General features: G+C 43.3%; 1 protein-coding gene and 1 non-coding gene across 6 annotated transcripts in view; one reads left to right on the forward strand and one right to left on the reverse strand.

Moving 5' to 3' along the window:
- Positions 1–213: 213 nt before the first annotated feature.
- Positions 214–319, reverse strand: LOC112471352. Its single transcript, XR_003043254.1, has one exon. It is a non-coding gene; the product is annotated as a U6 spliceosomal RNA (small nuclear RNA).
- A 1,408-nt stretch (positions 320–1,727) lies between these two features.
- PHF20 (PHD finger protein 20) overlaps positions 1,728–9,806 on the forward strand; it is a 105,607-nt gene continuing 97,528 nt past the window's right edge. For 3 of the 5 annotated variants that reach the window (XM_006921766.3, XM_025039990.1, XM_025039991.1), the window contains exon 1: positions 1,728–1,840. The gene's annotated coding sequence lies outside the window, so the exon portion shown is untranslated. Of the gene's footprint in view, positions 1,841–2,670; positions 2,761–9,806 lie in introns of all 5 variants that reach the window. The other 2 variants (XM_025039989.1, XM_025039992.1) reach the window with 2 other exon arrangements.

Consider the following 9,806-nt stretch of genomic DNA (forward strand, 5'->3'; position numbering starts at 1 on the left):
TATGTTATATTTATCTGGGTTTCTTGGCATTACTGTGGTTGTGGGGCAAAAAAATCTGTATATGCTACAAAAGCCACTAACATCTGAGCAACTTCATGTTAATAAATGTAAACTGAGAGGATCCTGCAAAGGTTCTTTCTTCCTGTGTTTGAACACTTAGCTAGGTTCATGTAGGTAGTTCTGGTCCTCAAGTTTCTGAAGTTTTATTTTGTTTTTTATGTGGAGCGTTTCTCTAATTTGCATGTCATCCTTAGGCAAGAGCCACACAAATCTTCTCTGTGTGTTACAATTTTTGTATATGTGCTGCCAAAGTGAGCACAGCTGAAATTTTTGTCTCTGGTTTCCCAGAACCTCTTCCTAAGCACTGTCCTCTGACTTACTTCAGCTGAGGTAAGTCTCCAGCCCTGAGCACCTCTCCTACAGTCTCAGGACAAAGAAAAATATACCAATATTCTCTTTCCTTTCATTACTTCCCCAGATACACACTTAGCACATATTTTTCATCAAGTTCTGACAATTCAGTAGGTATAAAGAGTCCCTAACTCAAATTCCAGAAATAGACAAATACAACCAAGAGAAATAATAAACTATGTTAAGTGCTCTGTTGAAAACTGAAGTGATAAGGTAGAGAGTAATTGCCATGGGAGAGGTGTGTGATTGAGGGAAGCACTTCTAGATGATGTAGCCAAAGAAAGTCTCAATGAGAAGACAGAAACCTGCATGATGAAGTATCACCTTTGCAACAGTCTATTTAATGGCCCAGCAGCTGTAGAGAGCTTGGAAAGAACCATAGGAACTGACAGAAAGTCAGTGTAGCTAGAGGATGAGCACGAGTGGAGAATACAGATAGACTGGTTATTTTAAGCTGGGAAGTGACATGATTACATTTATGTTTTAAGGAGTGTAATCTGGCTGCTGTGTCACCTTTCCAATGTAAAATAAAGTTGTTATTATCCTCATAAATTACCTACGTTTAGCATTTCTCCTCGGGACTTTCCAAGTCTCATTGGGAAAACATCTTAGAACCTTCTGAGGTGGCTGCAACTCCCATCATGGCCCCTGGGAAATCACATGGGCAATTGGAATCCTAGGAGTTAATGAGGCAAAGTGGAGGAGGGGTAAGTACAAAGGCCCTGAGGGGAAAGGAACCTCTGGCTTGTTTGAGTACTTGAAAGAGGCTGAGAAATGGGGAAGCTGGATGTGTTAGAATGTGAGAGGTAGTTTAGGTCCAGACTTTCAAGAGCCTGGTAGTTAAGCTTACAGCAAAGATTTAGATCTTAATCGGAAGAACAGTGGGAAACAGGCTTTGAGCTGGGGATGCCTGTGATTTTATTTGCGTTTTGAAAAGCTCCCACTATCTGTGTGTTAAGAATGTATTGGAAGATGGAAGAGTAATGGGCTGATAGAGACCACCATCATTTAGGAGAGAAGTGATGGTGGCTTAGACCCGGGTGTTGGCAGTGGGATGGAGAGAAGTGGGAGGTTCGAGATGCATTTGGGAGGCAAAATTAACAGGGGATGGGTAGTGTTTAGTCCTGAGCTTCGTGTGATCTCAGCGGTTGCGGGTGAGTGGTACTTGGAGCTCGGGATCAGGGCGCCCGCGGGTTCCCGCGCGTCAGGGCAGTGGGCGTAGCTCTCCTGAGCCGTCGCCTCGGTGATCGGGTAGGGCGGGGCCGAGGGCGGGGCAGCTGGGGCCTGCGTCACTCGGTGGTGGCGAGGGTGCGTGTGTGTGGGGGGCGGGGGATACGCTGGGCGCGTCCCGAGGGTCACGTGGTGCACAGCACGCAGAGTCCTTCTGTCGGTTGGTCCTGGAGCGGCGCAGCCGGAGCGGGGCTGTGAGGTGAGCTCGCGGTGAGGCGCGGCGAGGCGAAGCCGAAGTGGCCAGCAGCTGTCTAGATGGCCTACAGCATTGTAACAGGCGCTCATCTGGGAGTTCAGCTAGAGAATGGAAAGTTGAGCTGGAATATGCCATGTGATGATCTCCAAGCAGGATGTTTGATATACGCTCCCAGACCACAAGAACAAGCTCTGAACTACAAGAGTAGACTTGAGAATTGTGGGGCTCAAAAACAAGGTTATTCAGAGAGACTACAAGAGAATCGGCCAATCAACTCCGCCCGAGGGGGCTGGGCCGGGGGTGCGGGCCCGGGGCGCGGAGCTGGCCTGTTGGGGGTGGGGGTAAGCGCTAGGGCCAGATCCTTATCTGTGTGGCCCCTGAGAACTCTACCACCAGCCCTTTCTGTTCGCTTGTGGTTTGGGAACGCGTTTTTTTTAAATTGACTCTTTTACCCTATTCTGGGGAGCACACCCCTTTCTTAAGACCCCGACTGTGGGAGTGTCCCCTTTTTCTAGTTTTGAAAATATGGCTGGCGGACCCCGTTTCTTAAGTTCCAGCTCTGGGATTTTATCTCAGTTTCCAAAGTCCCCCCAGGCAGATGTACCCCGTTCTTAGGCCCCCCCAAACTGGGAGGACACTTCCTTTTTCCAGCCTTCAGTCTGAGCAAGCACTCCCTTTCAAATTTGGGTGTCCACCCCATTAACGAGCCTCTCACATCTGGGATGCAGTAACCAAAGTTTTGGGGTACTTACATGTCTACAAATCCAAGGAAGAACCCCTTTTCCAGGCCCCAAGTCTGGCAACATGCTTTCCAGAATTTCTTAAATTTACAGGCCACTTCCTTTCCCCCAACCCTTCAAATCTGGAGTGCACCTCATATCCAGAGACAACTGAAAATGAGATCCAAATCCTGAAGTTTAAAGGTACATATTTGCCTTGACACAAGGGAATACACTGCTTTTTCCAGTCACCTTTTTCATGAATTCCCCAAATCGAACTACCTTATTTCCTGGAGGAAACTCATTTTCATGTCCGAGAGTGTATTTGTACTCCTAAACGTACAGAATGCACTCCTTTTGGTTACACAGTTCTCAGGGTGCAACCACTTTTCCTGATGCTTCTTAAATCTGGGAGGACACACCTTTTTTCTGAGTCCTCTCATTCCCAGAGGATGGTGCATGGTTCTTGAATTTTTCTGCCATCCAAGACATTTTCTTTCCTCAGTTTTCTTCCCTTTTTGGAACCCCATTTCCCTTTAGATGCTCTCTCTGTTTGGTCAGTGCACCCATTTCCTCCTCTTCCTTTGATGAATAGGTATTTTTAGCACAGCACTTTCTCTGCTTCTTTGGCCTTTTTTTCTGAGCACACTTTCCTCCAGTCAGTCACACCTGAATTCCCCTCCTAAAGGGGTGCCTGCATGTTTTCTTTCCTGTATCTACTTTATCTTATATTTTTCTGCTAACTGGAATTCTCTCTTGGCTTGCCCTATCCCCAGGCATTTTTCTGGTTTCGAACTCTCTTTGGACACTTCTCTACTTCTTGGTGGTGATAGATATTTCCCTCTTTCCTTCCCCTGGCGCTGGAGATGGCCTCAAGTCCAGGACTGCCCGATGCCTCAAGCGCTGGATTTAAACTGGGAAGGAATCCCCTCTCATTCTTTGGTTATTCACAGGACTCTTAATCCTCTTGGTGGTTGGCTTCCTATAACATTCTGCTTAGATGGGTACTGTTTTCTCCTTTTATTTCCCTCAAGATTCTTCTAGTCTTTTAGCTCATAAGATTCCTCCCTACACTGGCTTTCTTTTCTCAGGTAAAGAGGTCATTTGGAGAAATCTCTTAGTCATTCTTTTTGTTCTTGTCCATGGGATGCAGGTGGGAGAAGGATACTTATCTATCATCCCCTCACATGTATCTGTCAAGCCTTGCTCCCAACCCCCACCTTAAAATCCACAAATATCTGGGCCCTCTTCTCTCGTAAGAGCCTCTCAGTAAGTTCTTTTGTATTTCCCTCTGCCTTTCCAGATCTTACTCAGGGCTGATCAGCCTGAACCCCTAACCAGATTAATTTCTCCACAGCTGGAATCCCAAGTGCTTACGGGATAGTGACACCTCTGACCTTTCTCCCTTTTGGGAAATACTCGAGTGTGCAGCTGTATGAGGCCTCAATAGGGGAGAGAGTTTGGGCCTGAGAAGCTACATTGGCAGGACAAGGCAGGAAAATACTGCATTTTTAGGACCACGTCCTTCTCAGTGTCATTTGGAGATTGGATGTTTGCCAAGCACCTGCTTCTAAGAGATGCTGGGGGATTTAATGATATTCCCAGGAACGTGTAGGAATTAATGGGGCTTGTGGAGAATTGTTTTGAACCCAGTGTTGGCACTTGGATAAAATTAACCATTATTGTATTTTCAGAACAACTAAGGTGTTTTATATTTCGTATTAAAGAAAGCCTTAGAGCTAAGTTGTGTTATTTCAGGAAGTGAAATAGATCCCACGTTTTGATCATTTGGTCATTAGTAAGTATCAAATTCATTAAAAAACATTGGAAATCTGTCTAAGAAGGACCTAATAAAATGTGGTATACAGGAAGTGAACAGGTACTTTGCCTCTTTATTTGCCTGTTTGCTACTTTATCTATGTACTGCTATGTACAGTGCACCCTTAAAGTATTCTACACCACTGCTTCTCAAACTTAAATGTGCATATAAATCATTTTGGGGGAAGTCTTGCTCAAATGCTGATTCCGATCCAGTAAGTGTAGGGTGGGGCCCGAGCATCTGCATTTCTAACTTTCAAGTGATGCTAATATTATTGAAACACACTTTGAATAGTGAGGTTCTATGCACAAAACCAAAGCTTTCTCTTTGAAAATAGGAAAGTGGTGGTTAGCTTTATGCTGGGGTATTATTTTCCATTTTCTTTCTATCTAGACACATTCCTTAAAGTTTGTACAAGGCATGGCTGCCTTCTGAGGACTATTAGTTGTACTCGATTACAGTTATTCTAGCATTTAGCTTTTAAAACTATGGCTAAAACTTCTCCAGGAGTTTGATTTCTGTGTATTTTTTTTCAAATTTAAATGCCTAAATATTTCTTGCTTAAAGATGAACATAATTCTTGACATAGAATCATTCTGGTAAATACTTCATAGCTGATAATAATCAGCTAGCTTGTCTTGCTGCTTCCTCACCTGCCATCCTACCCTGGGTAGAGAGTATGACATACCCCAAGTCAGCAGCGTCACAGGTGTTGGAATTTCCAAGGAGTCCTTGGTTTTCTAGGTCCTGGAAATGGGCCAAGGAAAGGCAGGTGCCTGGACCTTGAACGGAAGCTGCTGGCTTATCTCTGTATGGGAGCTTCGTGAAGGTGAATGCTAGTTGGTAGATGATGAAGATTGTGCCTTATGATGATTCTTTCCCTTGTACCCACATCTCTAATCTATTTCTAAGTCTTGGTGGGTTTTTCCTTGCTAAATGTCTTAGGTCGTCTGTACCTATTTCCCTGGCTGTTACCTGTCATGGCCCTTTTCCAGCATGATCCTATTCTGGGCCCTAATCAGGACAAACCTGAATGACTAGACTATTTTGTGTCCTTGCCCTCCTCCCTCCCCCATCCCTCACATGAATGTCAGATTCTCTTCAATAACGGATTTGGTCTGCATTTGGCTCTAGTCCCAGCTCTTCCACTCACTGTGAGACCTCAGACAAGTCATTTAATGCTACTGGGCCTCATTCTCCCCGTTTATAAAGTATGGGGCTGATTATCTCCAAGGTCTGCGCTGCTCTGGGTCTTTGTCAGTACCTTGCTTAGAAACCCAGTGTCTGGGAGCTTGTAGCAGATCTGATTTCCTTCACGTGCTCTGTTGGGCAGGCTGCCAATCATTCTCTTGTCCGAGTCACTTCTGCCACTGTCTTTTTCTAGCCGAGGCAGCCAGCTTGTCTTTACACCCAACTTCAGCATTCTTCTGCCTCCATGTCCTCTGCCAGTTACATGCTTTATTTCATTCAAAACTATCTAAATTTCTCAAGGAAGTCTTTCTTGAATTCTCCAAACAACGTTAGCTCCTTCCTTGAACCACTAAGAGGGAATCTGAATCTACATACATGTTTATTTGTAATTTTTTTTTATCTGATGTGTATTTAAAAAATGTTTTCTCTTCCTCCTCACCCAAGTTTTCTTTTTTGCTTTGAATTAGCAGGATGGGTAGAATGAAATTCAAGAAGAAGCAGGTAATTTGCCTTTGGCTGGAGTTGGGGAAAGTGATATGTAATGCTTTTAGCCCTCTTCTCCTAAGGTCTTCCATATCTATGGGGAGTCAACTACCTGGTACTTCTTGGATTTTAAAGGTGCTTAAATTTTCTATCAGAAATTCGAAAGTATATCCTAAGTGAAAACATTTAAAAATTACTTCCAAGTGCTTTTCCTCCTAGGAACATACTCAGCCACAAGTATGTCATTGCTAAGGACAATGATAAGAAATCTAAATTTTGAGTAATCTCATCAGTGAGTAAAAGTAAGTCATTTGAGCACATCTAATTATACTGAAAGGCAGTTGCTGATGCTGCCCAGAAATTGGGGCTTAAAGGTATATATAACTTCCAACCCCCGCCCCCCATCTTTCTAAGATGTGTTGAGGGGGGAGTTTACATTTTTCTTGATAAACATTTTTTAAACCAAAATGAGTACTTAGAACCTCCTTGGTTAGATTGTAAACTTAGAGATAAAAGGGAGAATGCTGTCCTTGCTCATCACTCTCAGCAACTGTGCCTTTCAGATTATTGACTAACCTTGGGGTAACCTGTGGAAAATTGACACTCTGATTTGTAATGATGCTGTGATAACTTTGCTAGATCTTGGGCTAGGTATCCAGCTGTGCTTTGCCTTCTTTGGCCCAATATTGGAAGCAATGAGCTTGCAGAAATCTTATAAAACTTTAGGAGCCTGGTATGAGTCACCAAGCATAAATAGTGTAGTTGTGTGCAAGGAATGTGGTGCCTGAATCAGTGGACTTTGGGAAAGGAGGGAGAGTAGGGGCCTGTGGAAGCATTTAAAATGATGGTTTTATTTGATGAGAACTTATCCCATGTCAGAAACATAATCCTGGGATTTAAAAGGCATCTTAGATGACTATTTGGGTTCTCTCTGTCCTAGTAGAGACCTGATTTTCAAGAGGTCTTTTCCACGTGGAAAAGGCACATGGCTAGGTGGATTGATATGCCTTCTCTTGCTTCCACAGGTGCACAGGTTTCAGAATTTATACGTTGTGGAAACCTGGCCTAGAAATGTGGGCATTTTACAATAATAATAACTATAGCCAGCAGTTTTTGGAGTACTCTATTGGATTTTATTGAATCTTTACAATTTATCTATTATCCTTCTCTAATGGCTGAGGGAACTAAGATTAAGTAACTTGTTCAAGGTCATCTGGCTAATAGATGAGTCTAGGTTTCTTCGGCTGCAGTCCTGGTGCTCTCACATCTTCCTTTCTACAGCTGCCTTAATGATCCCCACCCCCAAGTTTGAAAAAGTCACTTTAATCAAAATATCAAACAGGTGGCAGCCTGAAACCCGGGACTGAGGAACTGCTGAGAGAAGGGATGGCTTTTTCCCCTCACCCCAGATTTCATTCCTCACCATGCAGACATCTTTTAATTGTAGAAGCCCCTTTCCCAGCTCCAGCTGCCTTGCCTTTCTCCCTTTCTTGAGACTCCTGGGCATGGATGGTTTGGGCTGCTTGACTGTTCCTTTGTCCCATGGAGTAGTGAATGCTCTCCAATATGCTCTGATGAATAGGAAATCGGTCATGCTGTGATCTCTATGAGAATTATACATCTGCAATTCAGAAAAGCCAGATAGTTAAAGAGGCTACCTTTTGTGTCCAGGCTGCATGGTATGTGGTGGTTAGAACCAGGATTGGAGGCAGAATGCCTGAGTTTGAATTCCAACATCTGCCACTCTCTTGGAGTTACATGTAGCTTGGGCATGTGGCTTAAACCTCTTAGGCCTCTTACTGTGGTGTAGACATTGGAGGTAGACGTTCAGTGTGGCAAGTTACTTAGCCTGTTTGAACCTGTGCACACACTCAAGTGTCATCGTATCTGCCTCCCATAGATCATTGGAAGTATCAGTAAATGTTAGCCTTTTCCTACATTTCTTAGTCTATACAATGAGAATAAGAAAACCTAACTCATAAGGTTAACATAATGTGGTGAATTGTGAAGAGTTGAGATATGTTACCATTATTTTTGTTTTATTCCTCTTACAAAGTGTTTGTAAAATCTCTTCATGGATCTTGTTAGTTTGTATTTCATCCGTAACTATATTAGCAGCGTTTGTAAGAGAGAAAAACTTACATTTTTTCCCCACATTTTCACACTTAACAGCTTAACAGTACTCTTTCCATATCATTAGTGTTTAGATATCCCAAAGGTGTTATTTTTTAAAGCAGTGTAAGTGTAGTGGATTTTAGAGGAGGTCCTATTTCTCAAATCTCAGCTCCTCCACCTAGCTGGTGACTATGGGCAAATTACTTGCTCTAAGCCTCCTTTCCCTCTTCTGTAAAGTGGGATAATATTGCCAACTTCTCCGCATTGTTAGGAGTGAGATATTAGTCAAGGATTTAGTGTGTGGTGAAGACTCAGTAAATGTTAGCCATTTCCTGGTATTAATAATAAAGGCCAGGATAAAAGTTAATATTTAAGAATAAAGTTACAGCTGAAATTTAATGGATTTCATTAACCAATGTCACCATAAAAAAATAAATAAATAAAAGCAAAAAAGAGAATAAGGTAATTAATGTATTGACTATTAAATAATTTATCTTTAAAATCCCATATGCAGTGAAAGAGTTTTAAAGATAAGTAAAGGTAATTCAGGAAAATGTCTTTGGAGGCCCCATGGAGTAATGACTACATCTCCAGATTGTTTTCTTTTGTAATATAGTGATACCTCAATTAAAGAATCCTGTAAGAACAGCTTAGTCAGGTATGTTTAAAAAAAGACACCTTCCCTAAAAGGAACCCACACAAACCCACTCCAGAGCTACCGATATTTATAAACTAGAGCCTCCCTGTGACTGAAAAAGTGACTGGAAAAAAACGAATATAGCTCTTCTTCGGCCCTAAGGGTAAAATTATGGCCTGTCTTCAGGTGCCTAATTCCCTGTGCTTTGCCTTCTGCCCCCTGTCTCCAAGGAGTTATAACAGTTCCTACGAAAGAGCTTCTACATGATTGTCTCCTGGAATCCCTACATCTCTCCAGGGGTGGGTATTGGTCTCTTTCCTGTTTTTATTTCCATTTTGCCAGTGAGGAAGCTGAGGTTATCACTAACAAGCATCTGACTGCCATGGGCACTGCTTGTTGGTTGATGGGGTGCCTAGAAGGAGTACAGTGCCTAGGGAGAGATGGACTCAGAAACAGGCAATTTCAGCATAGAGTGCTGAACGTCGTGGCCCAGAGGGCAGTGGGAGAATATTGAAGTGGCCCGTGACCCAGTGAGCCTTTCAGGGAGGTGCTGACGTTTGAGCCCAATCCTGAAGGACCAGAGGAAGCAGCTTGTTTGAGCAAAGGTCTGGAGATTGCAACTGTGAGGAGTCTGGATGTGAGGGCTCTAAGAGCAGTGATAACCTTGAGAGTTTATTGTGTGCTAGACTCTGTGCTTAGTCATTTTTATCTTCACAATGCCTATATGAAGGTATGAAGTAGGTATTGGTACTTTCCCTGTTTCACAGATGAGGAGCCTGAGGCTCAGAAAGGAAATGACTTGTATAAGGCTATTTGGAAAATGATGGAGCTGAGATTCGAACTCGGGCAGTCTCACTCCAGAGTTCTGGCTCATATCTACTGTGTGCCGCTGCCCCTCTGCTGAGCTTCCCTGCTTCCTTCCTTTTAAGCTCCCATTGAGTTTGATTTGGTCATAATGGCTGACTCACTGATGCCACACTGCATAGCTTGAATTTGGTTCTGTAG

This window comes from Pteropus alecto, unplaced genomic scaffold (genome assembly GCF_000325575.1).
Source record: "Pteropus alecto unplaced genomic scaffold, ASM32557v1 scaffold45, whole genome shotgun sequence".
NCBI lineage: Eukaryota > Metazoa > Chordata > Mammalia > Chiroptera > Pteropodidae > Pteropus > Pteropus alecto.